Source organism: Pinus tabuliformis, chromosome 5_1 (assembly GCF_031772625.1).
Source record: "Pinus tabuliformis cultivar Carrire ecotype Pingquan chromosome 5_1, CPIR1, whole genome shotgun sequence".
Lineage (NCBI taxonomy): Eukaryota > Viridiplantae > Streptophyta > Pinopsida > Pinales > Pinaceae > Pinus > Pinus tabuliformis.
This window is the reverse complement of record NC_142305.1, coordinates 748,363,053-748,381,924: the sequence shown is the minus strand read 5'-3', so window position 1 is coordinate 748,381,924 and position 18,872 is coordinate 748,363,053.

Sequence of the window (18,872 nt, the reverse complement as noted above, 5' to 3'; positions counted from 1 at the left end):
GGTCCATCAAGTCTTAATATGCAGCTACAGCAGCTTCGTAGCGTGCTACGAAATTGCTGTGTGAATAAAAAAAACACAGTGTTTCCAAAAAAATATTATTCTTGTGATTTCTTAACAGGTTCATCTTATGCAAATAGGCCACATATCTTTGACATAATTCATCCATAAACAGCTTCGAAAAGGTAATGTTCTAACCAAAATTGTGTTAAGGCTCCAATCACTTACAGCCCCGTTCTTTTATGCTGAGATTGTCCACCTAGTTTTCTCAAATGAATTTGTAGGTCCTCAATCTGTCTCTCTTAGCTCTGGCTCTACCTCTTGTAATCTTCTTAAATGCCTAGTCATAGGCCTTCTTGGCTTTGAAAACAAACTTTGAGACTTGGTCATCAAATTGAAGCTTTTTGGAAGATTTAACTCCTTTGGTTTTGTTCTTGTTGGCTTCAAGTAGCTCTGCTTGGACCAGAGGAGTCTCTTCTATGTAGATGGTGTGGAGGAGATCATTCAAACTTCCCTTTGAAGCTGGGCTTTCATCAACAATCATTGTCTTCCCCTTTTCCTTGGCTAATTGACTTCTAGTTACTCTTCTTTTGACTGTTTTATCAATAGACTGCTCTTGTACCACTTCCTTGATCTGAACCTTCTTCTTTTGTGACTGTTTGAATGCTTCTTCAACCTCTCTGTTCCTCGTGAGAACATCTAAGCCTTCAGGCTCAGGTCTAAGACACTGGCCTGATCTGTGATTTTTCCTTTCTTCAGACATGTCTATGAAATCCCTGCAAGGAAACTTGAAGATAAACCTGCACTGTATTGGTTTGAACACTGCCTCACTTGAATTTGAAACTGAGAGCTGCTTCGATTGATCTTCAAAGAATTCAAATTGAACACCTATCAATGTGCTCCTCATGCATGAACCCAAACATAAATCATAACTGTGAATACTTGGCTCTTTTTGAAACTTGCAACCTAAGCATACCAAGACTCCTAACGACTCTAATAATGAGAATGAATGGCTGCATGTGATAGGCATGGCTCAAGGACTGACACATGGTGATGAAAAATTAACGAATTTTGATGGAAAAGACAGTTAGACAAAATCTGACATAAATCCTTGATTTCGTAGTGCAACTAGTGTAAATTTTGTGTTTTGCGCTACAAAATCTCCTAGTTACGAAACTGTCTAGGTGTTTTCGTAGCGCACATAGTGTATTTTTGTGAGTTTGCGCTACGAAAACTCCTAGTTGATTTCGTAGTGCATGTAATTTTTGAAACAGCCTTAACACATGACACTTTGAATAAATGTGGGACCAATGGTGGGTAAAATAAGACTGTTGACCATATTTAACAAAGGGAACAAGACTCTATCTTATGTTTTAGTCTCCTTAAATAAAACAATAGAAATGACTTGACCAAGACTGACTTAAAAAATGGCGACCTTACCGAATGGGAAGACTCTTCAAGGATGAGGATGTGGAAGCATTGTTTTGTGCTATTTCTATTATCCAACCAGATTGGATAAATGAAGTAAGGGATGAATGGAAGAAGGACAAAGAAATATGGCCACTTATTCAAAAGTTGCAAAAGATCCCAATACAAACAATATTACCAGAAATTGAAGAGGAAGGAAAAATCATGTTGGAACCTGGAGTAGTCACAGAAACAAAAACTCGACAGCTACGAAATTGATCAATTTCAGAGTATCTCATCAAGTGGAAGAACTTACCTGCTGAAGATTCCACATGGGAGGACAAGAATTTTATACAGAAGCATCAAGAACTACTCAAGCATTGAGGACAACGCTTTTTGAAGGAGAGGGGCATGTTAGGCCCCTATACTACTAGTGTAACCCCTTATTGTCATTAGTACAACCCACTTATTATATTGATGTACCCATGTAGTGCCCATATTGTTACTCTTGTGCCCCATAGAAGCCCACTATTGTTATTATTGTGCCCTTACATTATTATTGTTATGTCGGCTCTGATTATGTTATGACCCCTTAGACTCCTATATATAGAAGGGAGGTATTTTCATTTGTATCATCGAAGAATTGTTCATTTATGTAATGTAAAGGAGGTTTCCCCCTCGAAGAGGCTGAATTCTAAGGCATTGATCTATCTTTTCTATCTTTTCTTGAGCTGGTTTCATAGCAGAAGATCATATACATTATAAGTTGATTTGGTCATCTCACTACCATGGTTATTTTGAGGTCAAATGCAGTCAAGAGCCTCCAATATCAGAAAGAACAATTGATTAGCTTTATTGGAAATTTCATGTTCCTTGAGCTACAAGTGGAGATTGCAGCTGATAGGGTAGGTAGGTAGGAAAATGCAAATAAGCTCAAGGTTGATTGAGCAATTTTTCAGTAGATATAGATTTCTTTCTCCTACAGTGATCATCAAGCTTAAGCCCGAGGTGAAGGCCCAAGAAGCTTAAAGGGGATCCTTGTCAAACAAATTTCCATTTATGATAAGAGGATAAAGCACTGGACTTGCAAGTTCTTAGTGTACTACAGGAGCACACTATCCCAAGTGGAGCCACTGTTATCACTAGAAAAATTTCAAAAAACAATTTGAACAACATGTTTTGTTTCAAAGTTGTAAGTCAGTCTTGCTCAAGTCATTTCTATTGTTTTATTTAAGGAGTCTAAAACATAAGATAGAGTCTTGTTCCCTTTGTTAAATATGGTCAACAATCTTGTTTTACCCACCATTGGTCCCACATTTATTCAAAGTGTCATGTGTTAAGGCTATTTCAAAAATTACATGCGCTACGAAATAAACTAGGAGTTTTCATAGCGCAAACTCACAAAAATACACTATGTGCGCTACGAAAACACCTAGACAGTTTCGTAACTAGGAGATTTCATAGCGCAAAACATAGAATTTACACTGGTTGTGCTACGAAATCAAGGATTTATGTCATATTTTGTCTAACTGTCTTTTCCATCAAAATTCGTTAATTTTTCATCACCATGTGTCAGTCCTTGAGCCATGCCTATCACATGCAGCCATTCATTCTCATTATTAGAGTCGTTAGGAGTCTTGGTATGCTTAGGTTGCAAGTTTCAAAAAGAGCCAAGTATTCACAGTTATGATTTAGATTTGGGTTCATGCATGAGGAGCACATTGACAGGTGTTCAATTTGAATTCTTTGAAGATCAAGCGAAGTAGCTCTTAGTTTCAAATTCAAGTGAGGCAGTGTTCAAACCAATACAGTTCAAGTTTATCTTCAAGTTTCCTTGCAGGGATTTCATAGACATGTCTGAAGAAAGGAAAATCACAGATCAGGCCAGTGTCTTAGACCTGAGGCTGAAGGATCAGATGTTCTCACGAGGAATAGAGAGGTTGAAGAAGCATTCAAACAGTCACAGAAGAGGAAGGTTCAGATCAAGGAAGTGGTACAACAACAGTCTATTGATAAAACAATTAAAAGAAGAGTAACTAGAAGTCAATTAACCAAGGAAAAGGGGAAGGAAATGATTGTTGATGAAATCCCAGCTTCAAAGGGAAGTTTGAACGATCTCCTCCACACCATCCACATAGAAGAGACCCCTCTGGTCCAAGCAGATCTACTTGAAGCCAACAAGAACAAAACCAAAGGAGTTAAATCTTCCAAAAAGCTTCAATTTGATGACCAAGTCTCAAATTTTGTTTTCAAAGCCAAGAAGGCCTGTGACTGGGCATTTAAGAATATTACAAGAGGTAGAGCCAGAGGTAAGAGAGACAGATTGAGGACCTACAAATTCATTTGAGCAAACTAGGAGGACAATCTCAGCATAAAAGAACCGGGTTGTAAGTGATTGGAGCCTTAACACAATTTTGGTTATTACATTACCTTTTCGAAGCTGTTTATGGATGAATTATGTCAAAGATATGTGGCCTATTTGCATAAGATGAACCTGTGAAGAAATCACAAGAAGAATATTTTTTTTTAAAAAACTGTGTTTTTTTTATTCACACAGCAGTTTCGTAGCGTGCTACGAAACTGCTGTAGCTGCATATTAAGACTTGATGGACCAATCTTGAGAGACAAAAAGTAAATATTTTTGAAGAAGGGTTTCTGAAAGGGAGTATTTACAAGGTTTAAACATCCAACAAGGGCAAAACAAGTAGCAAAAGGTCAAAGACAAGAATAAGAATGAAACTCTAAAAAGGAGGAACTTTGTCTCCTAGTTTTTACCAGTCAACTTCTAGAAGAGTTTCTGAGCAATTGAAAACTCCTCAATGAAAAGTGAAAGAGGTCTTCATTCCTAAGATACTGAAGTACAAAAACCTCTTCTACTTTCTTCAAATCCATTATGATTTGGGAGAAATGAAGGACCAAACTTGCGCTACGAAACTGCTGTAGGTGCAGATTTTCACAAGCATATTTCTCTGTTTTACACTTGTTTTTCAAAGACTCATTCTGGGCGGTAAAAAGATGTTTCAAAAAACCAAGAGAGGTTTTTGTTCAGGATGGATTGGTTCACAAAAGCCTCCTTCAATTTTTCCAAATACATTTTTTATGAGAAGTTATGAGCTCTGGCCCAAGACCTATTTTTCAGCCAGAACAGAGCAAGGGACAGTCTCCTAGTTTCTAGGAACAATGAAAAGGATGAGCCATCAAGGGCCAGCTGGAAGGTTATGAGCACCATAAAATTCGACTTCATGGAGTTATAGGTGTCAAAGAATGCTTTAAATGTTTATATAAGGTTGTTGTAATCATAATAAGGAGTTACACTTGTAGTTGTATTAGGTCTCTAGGACTCCTAGTTAGCTGTCTTTTGTATTAAATAGTTAATTTAAGTGTCAATAGGTGTCAAATAAGGAGGAATTCGTATTCCCCTCATGCTAGAGGAAGGAATATACATGAACTCTATATATGGGAGAAGAACTAATGTATTAGGGGTTGGAAATTTATGAAAAAAAGCTCTGATATTTGGCTTATGTAAAAGACTCTGTTTTTTTTGGTAATATAGTACTGGCTTATGCTTCTCAAGAATCATAAAGAGTTCAATGTGATGAATTTATTTTGTTGTCTTTTCATGCTATCTACAATATTATGAGTATGTGATTACTTATAAATCGCTAACAGTTCTCTAATTTCTTTCATATACTCGCAAACTGCCTTCTATGTGTTTGGTGTGCTCTACATATGTTGAAATCTGAATGCCTTGACTTCTATGCAAAGCCAACCCTACTGTTAATACTGAATCATATATGACTCCATAAGCCCAATAGATACTTGTTAATTGTGTTTCCACCATTTTCATTTTTATTTGTTTCACAAGAGTTAGCCATCTTGATCATAATCAATAACCTTTAATCCTTTGAGAGAGCCCTCTCAGGTTGGGGAGGATAAGCCTCAGCCTAAAGTAGGTTTGAAACAATTACTTGAAGTCTTCCTGGTCTACAGCCTTCTAGGGTCATATTTTGAGATAACACTACCCCTAAATAACTTAAACATGGATAGACCCTTCTTATTCTTCTTCTCCCCCTATCCCGGACTAGGACCCTTTGATGTTAGGGCCACATTCTCCTCTTCCTTCTCACACTTTTCCCTTATTTTTGCTCTTGCTGATGGTGCTCTTTAATAGCGCTCACCTCAACTCCTCCTTCTATAGGTATAACCACATCTTATCCCATCTGGGTAAGTTGTCTCAGTCTAAGATACATTGGAAAAATACTTTCCACTCCTCAGAGACACTATTTAATGCTAACCATATGAGATATGTTGGTTGAGGTGCCTCCCCAATAGCTGCAAGTAGATCTCAAACCTGTTGAATCCTATCGAGGAACGCATCTATGCCTTCACCCTTTTGCATCCTTATGCTTCTCAGATTCTCCTACAAGAACATCTTCCATTGCTGGAAAGAACTTTCATATAGGTAATCGAGAGTGTCCCACATTTCCTTGGCAATATTCTTTCTAGATACATGTAGAGACTATATGGTCCTAGACTCCATCCAAGATAAAACTCTTTGCCTTTGAAATATCTCTCCTATATTCCTTTAGTTGATCTGCATCCTAGGGTAATGCCACTACATTATCCACATAGGCTTCTATGCCATGTTCATTCAATAGGAAGGACATATTTCCCTTCTAGATGACAAATTTGGAGGCTCCCTCCAACCTATCCTGATGATATTTAAGCCCAACTATGACTATTTTTTAATCTAGTCAAAAATATCCCTCTTTCCTGTTGCTTGACTATTGAGTCTACTACATGCACTCCCTTCTAGGGTGAGAAACTTGGCTCTTAGATCCTACAAATCTATGACTAGCAAATTAGATTTCTAAAATCTGAAACCCTATGAGAGAAATTCCATTTGTGTGTGTTTTTCTCTTCCACCTAGCATTGATTATGTTGCTGCAAACTGCAGCAAAACCCTTATGTGCCCAAATAAGGAATATTCTCAGTGGAAATACTAGACTACTACTCCCTCTACATGCTAGAATCATTATTTTTAGCAAGCCAATTTTTTCTACCAACCTACACTGAAAAATCGAATTGTCCAGCAATTCATACTACTTGGATTAGGCTTTGCGCAACCTCTAGAAATTATTCCTAGTGCTCCCTCTAAACAATGATTTTTTGCTTCCACTTTTGAGATCCCCCATCTGATCAAAATCACTCTAATACAGTGTGAAAATTTCATTATGGAAATCCTATTACAACAAGTGGAATTATTTCTTCTAATTGTAATTAATTTAACAATTTATTGCTACAAAAAAAGGAAATAATCACCTTGCAACCTTCACAAAATTAAATACTACAGAAGTTAAACTAGAATCTGAGAAAGTACCTGTACACACACACAAAAATTTGACACTGTTATTTTTGGACAAAAGTCCCTGAAAAACTTAACTTGCGAAAACCGATGCAGCAGCTGAGGGTTTTAATTTTTAAGCAACAGTGAAATTTTGAGTACAAACTATGGAATCCAAACTGGAAATGGAATAAACAAAATAAGATGGTTGAAATATTTGTGAGTCAAATACCTCAACACCATGCCTAATATTGCTCTGACAATTGCCCAAACTAGCAGGTTGGTTTGCCTCTGCACAATGCTTGCGTAGACCCCAACTCACTGAACCTAGAATTACAAGAAAAGAAGGGCATCCTAGTTGTCTCTACCTTTAGAAGAAATTCACTTCACCTCCTAGAGAATTTCTAGACCAACAACAACTAAATTTCTCTTCCATGCAGCAAAATTGATCTCCCTTTGAAGCTATCTATGTTTCCTTTGCGCAACTTCTCTAGGAAATATGACTCTTCTTCTGCTAACTCTCCGGACCTGGAAGACTTCCTTTGAACTAACTATCCCTACCCCTTACTATCTCTACTTCCCTTCTCTAGATCAAACTCTTCTAGCAATTGTTGTTGCTCTCTGGAAAATTGAACTACCCAAGGAAATTGATCTCAAGTGTTCTCCATCTACCCATCAACTTCTTATAATCTCATGTTGGGACTCCAACAGACAAGATTAAAACTTAATCAAGGGTTGAGATTATTTCCTTGTCGATCCATGTGAGTTTCTAGATTATTCACATCTTTCTCAATTAATATAGATTAATTAACCCCTTTTCCTCAATTTAGGCTTAGGAAATATTTTAAAATAGGCTAATAAGTTAAGTGAGACACTCGTAGGTGTAATTTCGAGAAATGATTTTTCGATTATGGAGAACTTCTTTGTTTTAGCCTGTCTACAAAGTTTTGAGACTAGAACACCTCTGATGCTACAAAAACTAACAATATAACCTCTCAAGCCTTCCTTCAATCACCCATAGGATTTCCATATAAAGCTCAAAATTTAAAGAAATTAGCTTCCAACATATCCTTAGAAATTTAAATGATGAGGCAAATAAGATTGCCAGCTTTAGGCTTGCAGCTAGAGCAAGGAATGATCGAAATTTTAAGATGGATATGGCTCACGGCTCCAATCCCATGAATGCAAATGAAATTAATAAGAAAAATAGGAGGTTCCTTAATCAAGTATGAATGTTGGACTATAAATTTGAACTATTTTTGGGTCAATGATGCAAATTTTATGGACGGTATCAGTGCAAAAAGGCCATGGAGGCAATAAAAAACTATTGTGGTTGTGTTGGAATGTTGAAGTAGTTAAAGAAATAGAAGCATGTAAATGGCACTAACCATGAAAATCAATCCTTTTAATATAAATAATGGTTGTTGTGTTTAATAATAATAGTAATAATAATAAAATTAATACTTTGAAGTTAGGATTTTTTATAAATTATGTATCATCAATTAATACTTCAATATATATAAAATAATTGTCACTAAAAATAATAATTTTGAACAGTTGGCAAAAAAACACATTTTTTGCATATAGATATAATTAAAAAATATACATTTTGGGGTTTTTTCGATAAAAATGACATGTCAAATAAAGGATTTTGATGGGAAAAAATTAAATAGAAAAATTTGGAAAAATAACAAATTTTATGAAAATTTTATCCAAAAATGATAATATTTGATGTGTTTTTCCAAAGATAATGATTCACATAAAGTTTCAAGTAACAATAACAAAAAAATCAAAAATAAAAATTTAACAAAAAAATCAAAATAACAAAATCAAAATAATTTGAAAACGTAATTTAAAACAAACAAAAATTAAAAGAAACAATTAAAAACATTTTAAACAAAATTTTGAAAAATAAAAATAAAAATTTAACCAATAAATAAATAGAACAATATAATTCAATTAAAATCAATATTCTTACAAACAATGGCAAAACAAAAAGTTTAAAAATAAAATAAAAACAAAGGCTACATAGTAGCTAGTTCCTACCATAGCTTAATCAAACTAGAAAATAATAGAGACAAAGATTTCATCATAAAAATAAAACAACCAATAAAATGTTTTATTGTTGAATGTCATCATAAAAAATTAAGAAATATGATTAACTATTATTGTTTATATTAACATATATACACTTTAATATATATGTTTTATTTTATATATGTGTGTGTTTTATTTTTTATTAATACATATAATTTTTATAATTAAATTTATTAAAATATATTTTTAATATCATAATAAGTCAACTTCAATTGAAAATATGGATAAAAAAACTATATTTCATGAAAATGGAAATAATATTTAAAAAAAAGTTTATTAAAAAGGACATAAAATTAAAAACAAAAAAATTAGGGAGTTGTCTTTATTGCGACTTTTTCGAGTTTCTGGTGCAGGAAATCGGCGAAAAAAATTGTGGTGAAATCTTGATTTGAGTTATTGAAACTGGTTCTTTGACTGTATATATGGATTAAGAACCGTGAAAAACCCCTAGGGCACTTCTATTGTGCAAAGGTTACCCATCAAACTTGTGATTTCAATGAATTCGTGCCGGATTTTAGAGAAATTAGACAAGAAAATCCACCAAAAAAACTTCCAAAAAGTCATGTTAAAGACAACTTGAAAAATTAGTAACTAATAGAAATGGAAATTACTAAACAATCCATAAAAATAAATCTAAATACTAATAATAAATAACAAAAATTGAATTCTCAATGTTAAACTATGGATAAGTCGCAGAAATTTTTGGTCAAAGACAAATAAATCTAACTGTATGCTTAATACCATACAAAAGCTAGAATGATATTTAAAAAACAATTAAAAAGAAAAAATTCAAACAAATTAAAAAAAATACTAAACAAATATAAAACAAACATAACTTAATAGAAAAAGAAAACAAAAAATTGAATATATATATATATATATATATATATATATATATTAAAAATAATTAAAAAGATACTAAAACATAAATTTAAAAATATAATAATAATAAAATATTCAAATTTAAGCTTCTGTGATCCATATTCTGAATAATAGAAACATTTTTAGAAGAAATCACATCAGAAGAATAAGGTCAATGCCTTTCAAAAGAACTAGTGTGGTTCATCATTAGGACAAGATGAAGAATCAGATCATAACTCTAGGTTAAATAAGGAGATGGGCTTTCTAGCAGCTAAAAGGAAATGGCTATATTTGACTATTTTCCTCGCCCAGTCAAATATAGTCGTTTCCTTTTAGGTGTTAGAAGTCCCATCTCCCTATTTAACCTAGAGCTATGATGTGATTCTTCATCTTGTCCTGATGATGAACCACACTGGTTGGTTCAAAACATGTAGACCTTATTCTTCTTAAGTGATTTCTTCCGAAAATATTTCTATTATTCAATAATAAAATATTAAAATATTAAAAAAAAAACAAACCAAATATAAATTCAAAAAAAATAGTAAAATATAAATCTATTAAAAAAATAAAAATAAAAAATAAAATAAAATAAAAAAATTAGATAACATAAATTAAAAAATTAAAAATGGAGTGGTCCCTACCCTAGTTATGCCAACAAACGACATCTACTAGGACATCTAGGCCATTCCAATTTCCCTACTGGTGACCCTTTGGTGCCATGGCCGAAATCAACCCCTACCCACAACGTTGTTGTGACAGTACGTTTGGGCAGGGATTAAATTTAGGAATCCATCCCCTGCCGCAGTCGCGGTGCCAAAGGGTTACTTCCCTACCAGTGACCATTTAGCACCATAGCCACAGCAAGCTCGATTCTGTTTGTTTTTTTTTTTCAATTTTTTAGTATTTGTTTATATTTTTTTCTTTTTTAAATGTTTTCTTTAATAAATTTTTTAATGTTTTTAATATATATATATATATATATAATTTCATTTTATTTATTTATTTATTTGTTTTATTTTTATTTTTCTTTTTTCTTTTTTCTTTTGTTATTTTTTTTATGTTTGGATTTTTATTTTTTACGGGTTATTTTTTGTTATTTTAAAAAATATATATTTATTTTTAGGTTTTTTCTTTGTCTTTTATGCAACTTTTTGTTTAGATTTCTTTTTAATTATTCTTTTTCAACGTTTTAATTTTATATTATTTTATTTCTACTTATTTTATAATTATTGATGGTAGAATATATTGAAATGGGTCAAAATGCTTTGACTCTTAATTAATTTGAAAAGTTTACATAAGTTTTGGTAAAATTAAATATTAAATTTCTTTTTTTAGAAATTGAATTTCTAATTTTTTATTGGTGGATGACTAAATTTATGTTTTTTAAAATCAATTTGTCATAATTAAAATTAAAAACTAAAATCTTGTGTCCTCCTAAATTAGTTATCCAAAAAAAATTAAATATATGGATTTTTCTATAATTGATATTTTATTTCCATTCATTATCATACTTAATTTTAACAATAAATAGTTAGTGACCTATAATCATTTCTTTCTTTCTTTCTATTAATTATTGTATTCTTTCTAATAACAATGTTATTTTTTCTTAATAACAATCTAATCACCAAGTGTCCTCATAAATTAATTATCCCATATATATATATATATAGAGATTTTCCATAGTAAATATTCTTTTTCCATTCATTATCATAGTTATTTTTAACAATAAATATATATTAACATGTAAGCATTCATTGCCTGGTTTTGTTTAAGTGTTGTACTCTTTCTAATAATAACAATGTTTTTCTTCTACTAACAATGTTTTTTCACCTTTTTCCATTACTAAATTTTATTAATTATAATATATATATATATATATATATATATATATATATATATATAGTTTAATTATTTAATTGTTCAAAGAATGATGCTTCAGAGTTATATCCACGGCTGTCATTTTAGGGTCTACGTTTCGAGTCACAAACATGACATCATCATCAAGATGAGATTTTTTTGTTACTGACCCTTTTTCCATAAAACTATGGTATCATGTACCAATAGAATATTAGAAATTTGATTCCCCCTCCACCAAGGTTGCGGTGCTTATATCATGCACTTAAGATAACTATGTTATATGATCGCATTCACCTCTTAAGGGTTCTCTACTTTTTGCATAAGACGTAGGCACTAAGAAAAAATGTTGCATACTACACTTGTTATTTTTATGTTTTATTTTTTTTATTTTTTTATTTTTCTTTATTTATTGTTGTAGGGATTGTGTCAATGTTTGACTAACAACCAGACCCCAATATTTGTCAATTTGATTGTTGATTTTTTCAGTTTTCATTACAATGAATCAAGTTTGCCTCCATTGTTTGTTAATTTGATGGTTGACTTTTAAGTTTTCACTGCAATGGGTCAAGCATGCACATGTTATGTGTCAATTTGATGGTTGATTTTTAAGTTTTCGTTGCAATGTGCCAAGTTGCCTTAGGTTACAATTTTAGAATAACTGTATTTTCAGCATTTCGCATAATACGTCTTTGATTTAGGTAATCATTTTTAAGGTTTTTTCAATCATGATATTTGATCTCGAAATATGTTGGAAATCTAAGGTTTTTTATAGTCATTATATTTGTTTTTTATTCCATGGCTAAAAAATGTCAAAATTTTAAGGTTTTTCAGAGTTGTGATATTTTATGTTTAACTCCATGGTTGAAAAATGTCAAAATTTTAAGGTTTATTGGAGTCATGATATTTATCTTTAACATCATGGTTGAAAATTGTTGGAATTTTTAGTTTTTTGGGAGTTTCGAAATTTTATGTTTAACATTATTGTCGAAAACTATTGGAATTTTAATGATTTTTAGAGTCATGATATTTCACTTTTAATGACATTTCTAAAAAATGTTGAATCCATGGTGTTTTTTCATATTTATTGTGCAAAGATTTTAGTTTCTAATATCATTTAAAAAAAATAACAATAATCACCAAAAAAGGGTTGATGCAACATTAAGTTACATCAACATTTTTTGTTGCAAGGTACTTTTTCATGTTTATGGCAAAAATAATTTGGTTTTTAATATTGTTAATAAATTTTTGTGGAATTTTAACCCAAAAAAGAAAGTGTTGATGTATCATCAACAATTTTCATTTTTAGGGTATTTTTTCATGCTTTTTCCACAAAATAGGGTTCTTTTAGGCTAGAGTTCTTGTTTCAAAGTTACAATTCTCTTTTGAATATGAAAAATCAAAGAACAGTTCAAATAACATAAGGTAAGAAAGTAGATCAAGCAACAGAAGGCTAAGAAGGATAACAAGATCAAGAAACCCAATAAGGTCAACACTCGACCATAGTTCTTAATCACAAAAGACCAATAGGCTAGCACCAAGGGGCTAATAACCTATCAAATCTCGGAAGTATTGGCATTGTTCAAAGTCACAAAGACTCTTTGATAACCCAATATCCCGAGGTGATGTGGGGGGCCTGGTCGAAGTGATGATGTACAGTGTAAGGTGGCGAGAACCATAGATGTGGTAGCTATAGAGAGTGATGAGTGGCAAGAAGAAATTCCATTTTTGGTCATCCAAATAGAAAAATCATAGGTGACACATGGCAAGTCTTGATGGATACAATATATGATGTGGCAAGCACAGTGGCAGTGATGTGGTGAGGTGGGCCATACCAAACTACAGGCTATCATATTTCTTGAACTTCTTGTGAGTTCCTTCAATATTCCATAGGATCTAGCTCCAAGTCATAGCCCCCTATCATGAGATGCTAAGCGATGGTGCATAATAACTTCGGTCTTGGAACATCTAAATATCAGCATTCGACAAGAAAGGGGGAGAATTGATCCATTGGTATTTGATAGGGAATAGTTAGCAATAATGGTGCCAGCTCATGTGCAAGTAAAGCTATAGCACCTAAGAGCTTTGGTACCTTTGCATACTAGTGAGGTGGAATGAAACCACAAATTAAGACTCTTAATGTATAATGTGTTAATTTAATAATTAGAATGTGTGGACACGAAGAGAATGAGCCCAACCTTGAGAGTTATAAGTCTATTGGCTCATCAGTGTGTCGGGAAAGAATTGAAGTGTAATCAAATGATGTATGAGGTGTTTTGGATGTGATCATAGCTTGTGGTCACGTAAAGAAAGAATCTAATCGTAAGAATCAATGGCGTATCACCATGTCAGAACAAAGAGAAGGTATAAGGTTTTGGTATGTGGATGTGTGGTTGTGTACGTAGGTGAATGTGGAGGTACATAGGACACCATATTAAATGAAGATACAACAAAAAATTAGAAGAGAAAAGTGATGTTGTGTCTGAAACAATATTTGTCATAGCGTTGGTGAGATTGTGGAATGAGACTCAGTGAATGCACAAAACCATGGGTAAATAATGTGGATAAATACACATGGTAAAAGAAAAGGCCAATGAAAGATTTTATGATGTATAAGTACATGTTTGAACAATTTGTGACTGATATAGTGCAAATGTGAAGAGGGTGTATCTGAGATATCAGGAGATTGTACAAAGAAAAGAGAGCAATGACCTTGAGCTAAATTACTATCAAAGTGTAGGAGGGACAATAAGAGTGATATGTAAAACAAATATATTTTTTGAGTAACTGTAATATTAGGAGTCATTTTCGAGAGGGAAAAGAAAGAGAGAACAAATAACAAATTATATTGTAATACACATTATTCAAATCAAAGATTGAGAGCAAATTTTCATTCCTTGTAAGTGGGTTCATACAAAACTTTTGGGATTGGTGTCTCTAGTAGGTTGCAACCTACAAATTTGAAAGGGGATGGGTGTCTCCTCAAGTGGGTGCTTGCAAACATTGTAATCATAGGTTGGTGCCTATAATCATCATCTAAAGAAGAAATTATTTTTGTAGTTTTCTCCCTTATGTGTTTCCACAATAAATCTCTTATGTTCTATGTGTTCATTTTATTCTATGTGGTTTGTCATTGTCTACTTATTTTATGGTAGTTAAGAGATACAGGCATTGAAGTAGAATTCTTAAATAGTTTAAATAAATAAGAAAATTACTTCACCCCTCCCCCCCCCAACCCCTATAACTATTAAACAATTGGTATTAGAGTGAGGTTCCTCCAGTAACAACCTAATCACTCGAAGGAAGATCTTACAAAAAATGGAAAGTTAGCATGGTTCCTCTTTCATCAAACCCACTCTATTCAACAATAAAAACTTTATCTTTTGGAAAATCAATATGAAAACTTACCTAATGTCACATGGCATGGACATATGGAAAATTCTGGTGGATGGTTATTAAACTCAAACCACCCTTACAACTGATGAAGATGGTAAGAAAAATTATGACTGCAATTCTAGAGTTATGAATGCAATCTTAGGTGGACTTGCATAGTCAAAATTTGTCAAAGTGAAGTAGTATTAGTTAGCTAAAGAAATTTGGAAGAAATCGGTAAGAAATTATGAAGGTGATACCAAGGTTAAAAATTCCAAACTCTAGGTTTACAAGATGTAATATGAAAGCTTGAAAATGAAATAGGATGAAAACATATGTAGTTTGTTTCTAAGAGTGGTTGATATTGTAAACAAAATGAAAGTATTAGACGATAATACTAGCAATGCTATAGTGGCACAAAAATCATTGAGATCACTTCCTTATAGACTTGATGGCAAAGACTCTACCATAAAAGAAATTCACAAATTAGAAAAAGTGACCATGAAAAGACTTAATGGAATACTTCCCACTTAGAGAACAAATAAGGATCATCTAGAACATAGATAAGTTACTTTCAAAGCATCAAACAAGTCAAAATAGCATCAAGACCATGACTTCTCTAACCACATTTCAAATGAAGAAAAGGAGGGTAATATAACTTTTGAGAATAATGCTCCAAGAAAGGATAAGAGGAAAAGGTATTGTTGTTTTGGACAAGGGAAAGAATAAAGAAAATAATGTGTTGTTTGTGGATGGTATCAAACATAATATCCTAAGTGTTATCCATATGTGTGACCAATGCTACAATGTTCGTTTCACTCAATAGGTTATGATGTAATGAATGTTGATTCAAGAAATACTATTGTGAAGGAAGTAAGGACCCTAGGGAATGTATATGTGTTGGAAGGAGAAAAATAAGATTCATGTATGGATAAAAGAGATGACATTTGGTTGTGGAAAAAGAGATTAGGTCATCTAAGTTTTCAAAAGATAGCTAAACTGGGTTAGAAAGGTGAGCTTCGAGACATGCCAAAAATATCCAACCCTAAAATTGTTATTTGTAAGTCATGTCAATTTGGAAAATAGTCAAGAGTAGAGTTCAAATTAAGGGAACATTATACAAAAGCACCTATAGATTTGATTCATACATACCTATGTGGAACTACAAGAGCACAATCCCCATGCGATGAGCAATACTTCATGTTGTTGATTTATGATTATACAAAGATGGTCTGGGTTAGTTTATTGAACATAAGTTTGAAGCTTTTGAAAATTTTTAAATATTCAATTCTTACGTAAAAAATGAAATGGACATCAAAATTAATGCCTTAGATCAGATAGAGGAGGAGAGTACACATATGATGAATTTTATAATTTTTGTGAACATGGATCAAGAGACATTTACCAATAGCTAGAAAACCTAAACAAAATGGATGAATAGAAGGAATGAAAAAATACTCAAGTTGATGCCTAGAGAAATGCTTAATGAATCAAAGGCACAATAGTATTTATGGGGAGAAGAAGTTCAAACTACATTCAACATCCTTAACAAGACTCATGTTAGAGTGAATAGTGATAAAACCCATATGAGCTATGGTATGGAATACCAACGTTTTTCAATCAATTCAAGTTATTTGGAATTCAAAAGGAATGATGATAATATTATAAGTTTTTAATCTAGAGAAGATGAAGGATCTTTCTTGGATACTCCTCTAGAAGCAAAGGTTACAAGTGCTACAACAAGAGACTCTACAAAATAGTTGAGAGCATATAGGTAACAATAGATGAATGCTCTATCCAAATAGGAAGAAAACTATAGCATGATGAACAAATCAACTATGAATCCCAGGAGGATGAGTTCAAAGAGCATCAAGACCGAGAGGAATACAAATAATTAGTGAAAGAGGAGAGAGTTGAGTCTCCACATCCCTACACTCCTTCAAGGTATGTTAAAAAAAACCATCTTGAGAGTTAGATTCTTGGAGGCAAAGAAACTATGGTGCAAACTAGAAGAAAATTTATATGAACATATAGCCATGAAAACTTTGCACTATTTTCCAAGATAGATCCTCAAAATTTTGCACAAGTCAAGATAAGCATTGAATCAAAGAAATGAATTAAGATTTATATCAAATAGAAATAAATGAAAAAATGGATCTTGTTCCAGGGCCCAAGGACAAGAATGTTATAGGAACTAAATGGATATTTAGAAATAAGTTGAATGAAGATTGACATGCTGTTAGAAATAAGCCCAAACTTGTATGTAAGGGGTATGCTCAGATAAAAGGATTAGACTTTGAGGATACACTTGCTCCTATTGCAAGAATTGAAGGAATTAGGATGTTTAAAGGTTTACCTGTTATGGAAGATTCAAAATTTACTAAATTGATGTTAAATCAACATTTTTAATTGGTGATTTAGAGGAAGAAGTCTATGTGGGGTAGACAAAAAAAATTCCTCTATCCAAGAATAAATATTATGTTTGTAAACTCAAGAAATATCTATATGGATTTGAGCAAGCACTAAGGACATGGTACTACAAGTTGGATAGGTATTTGAACCAGCAATGTTTTAAAAAGGGGACAATTGATAGCAATCTCTACATCAAGGATTAGGGTAATAACTTGTTGATAGTTGTAGTGTATGTTGATGACATAATATTTGGCAACAACATTGAACCAATGAGTTAAAATTTGTAGCTTCTATGCAACAAGGGTTTGATATTTTTATGATAGGAGGTCTATCATTTATTGGTCTATAGGTTTATCAGTTAGAGAAAGGAATTTGTATCTCTCAAAGTAAATACCTCAAAGAAATTTTGAAAAAGTCTCATATGGAGAATTATGCACTAGTGAGCACTCTTATGGTAACAGGTTGTAAACTCAACAAGGAGGATGACTCGAATTAAGGTGAATTAGACCATGGGTAGGTTAATTATAGGAAGCTTGCTTTATCTAATAGCTTCAAGGCTTGACATTATGAAAGCATTTGGAAAGTTCCATTCAAATCCCAAGGAAACACAAGTGAATGCAACAAAGAGAATATTAAGGTATTTACAAGGTATAATTGATTATGGCCTATAATATCTGAAGAAAAAATGTTTTACTCTCAAGTGCTATTGGATGAAGAACAACCTAAAATACATTCAGGTGTCTTATGATTATGTTTTTCCTATCATGTATGATAACACCAATGCAATTAACATTTCCATAAAAAAATTGCATTCCAAGACAAAGCCATACCTATCAAGTATCATTTTCTTAGAGAATGGGTTATTGATTAGGTTTCAAATTAGAATACATCTCCCCAAAAGAGCACATTGCAGACATGTTTACAAAACTATTACCCATGGAATCTTTTGAGTGTCTCAGAAAGAGATTCGGAGTAATATCCCAATCATTTTCTTAGTGAATATAATAATTCATGAGACAAAATGTTTTAACCATTACAAAATATCATGGGCAGATATATTTCTTCCATGATAGTATCGCTAACCAAGGACAAGAATTTTTCTGATGATAAGGGGTGTGTGAAAGAGTATAGTGGGCACTATCAAATCGGGGGGTGATCTCTCTCCCATAACATTAGACCTATATGAATTTGGATTGGTAGCTACTTATTCTATGAAAATATTTTAACATTGAAATACAATAGAAGCATAATGATAATGACCATCTCTAGAATCAATATTCCTCACTAAGTGCATGGTACAAGGAGTGGGTTAATCATTAAAGGAACCATCAGTTTATGGGGAGCCAAAGTACACCTAAAGGAATATTTTTTGATAGTCAAATGGGGGAGTCCTAAATAATGGATATCTTAATATTCAAAGAGAACATGGTCAAAGGAAGCATAAGCATATGGGGAGAAATCCCAAGGAAACATAGTTTCCCAAGGGGGAGATAACAATATAACACCATGATTCAAGTTATTTTCCATT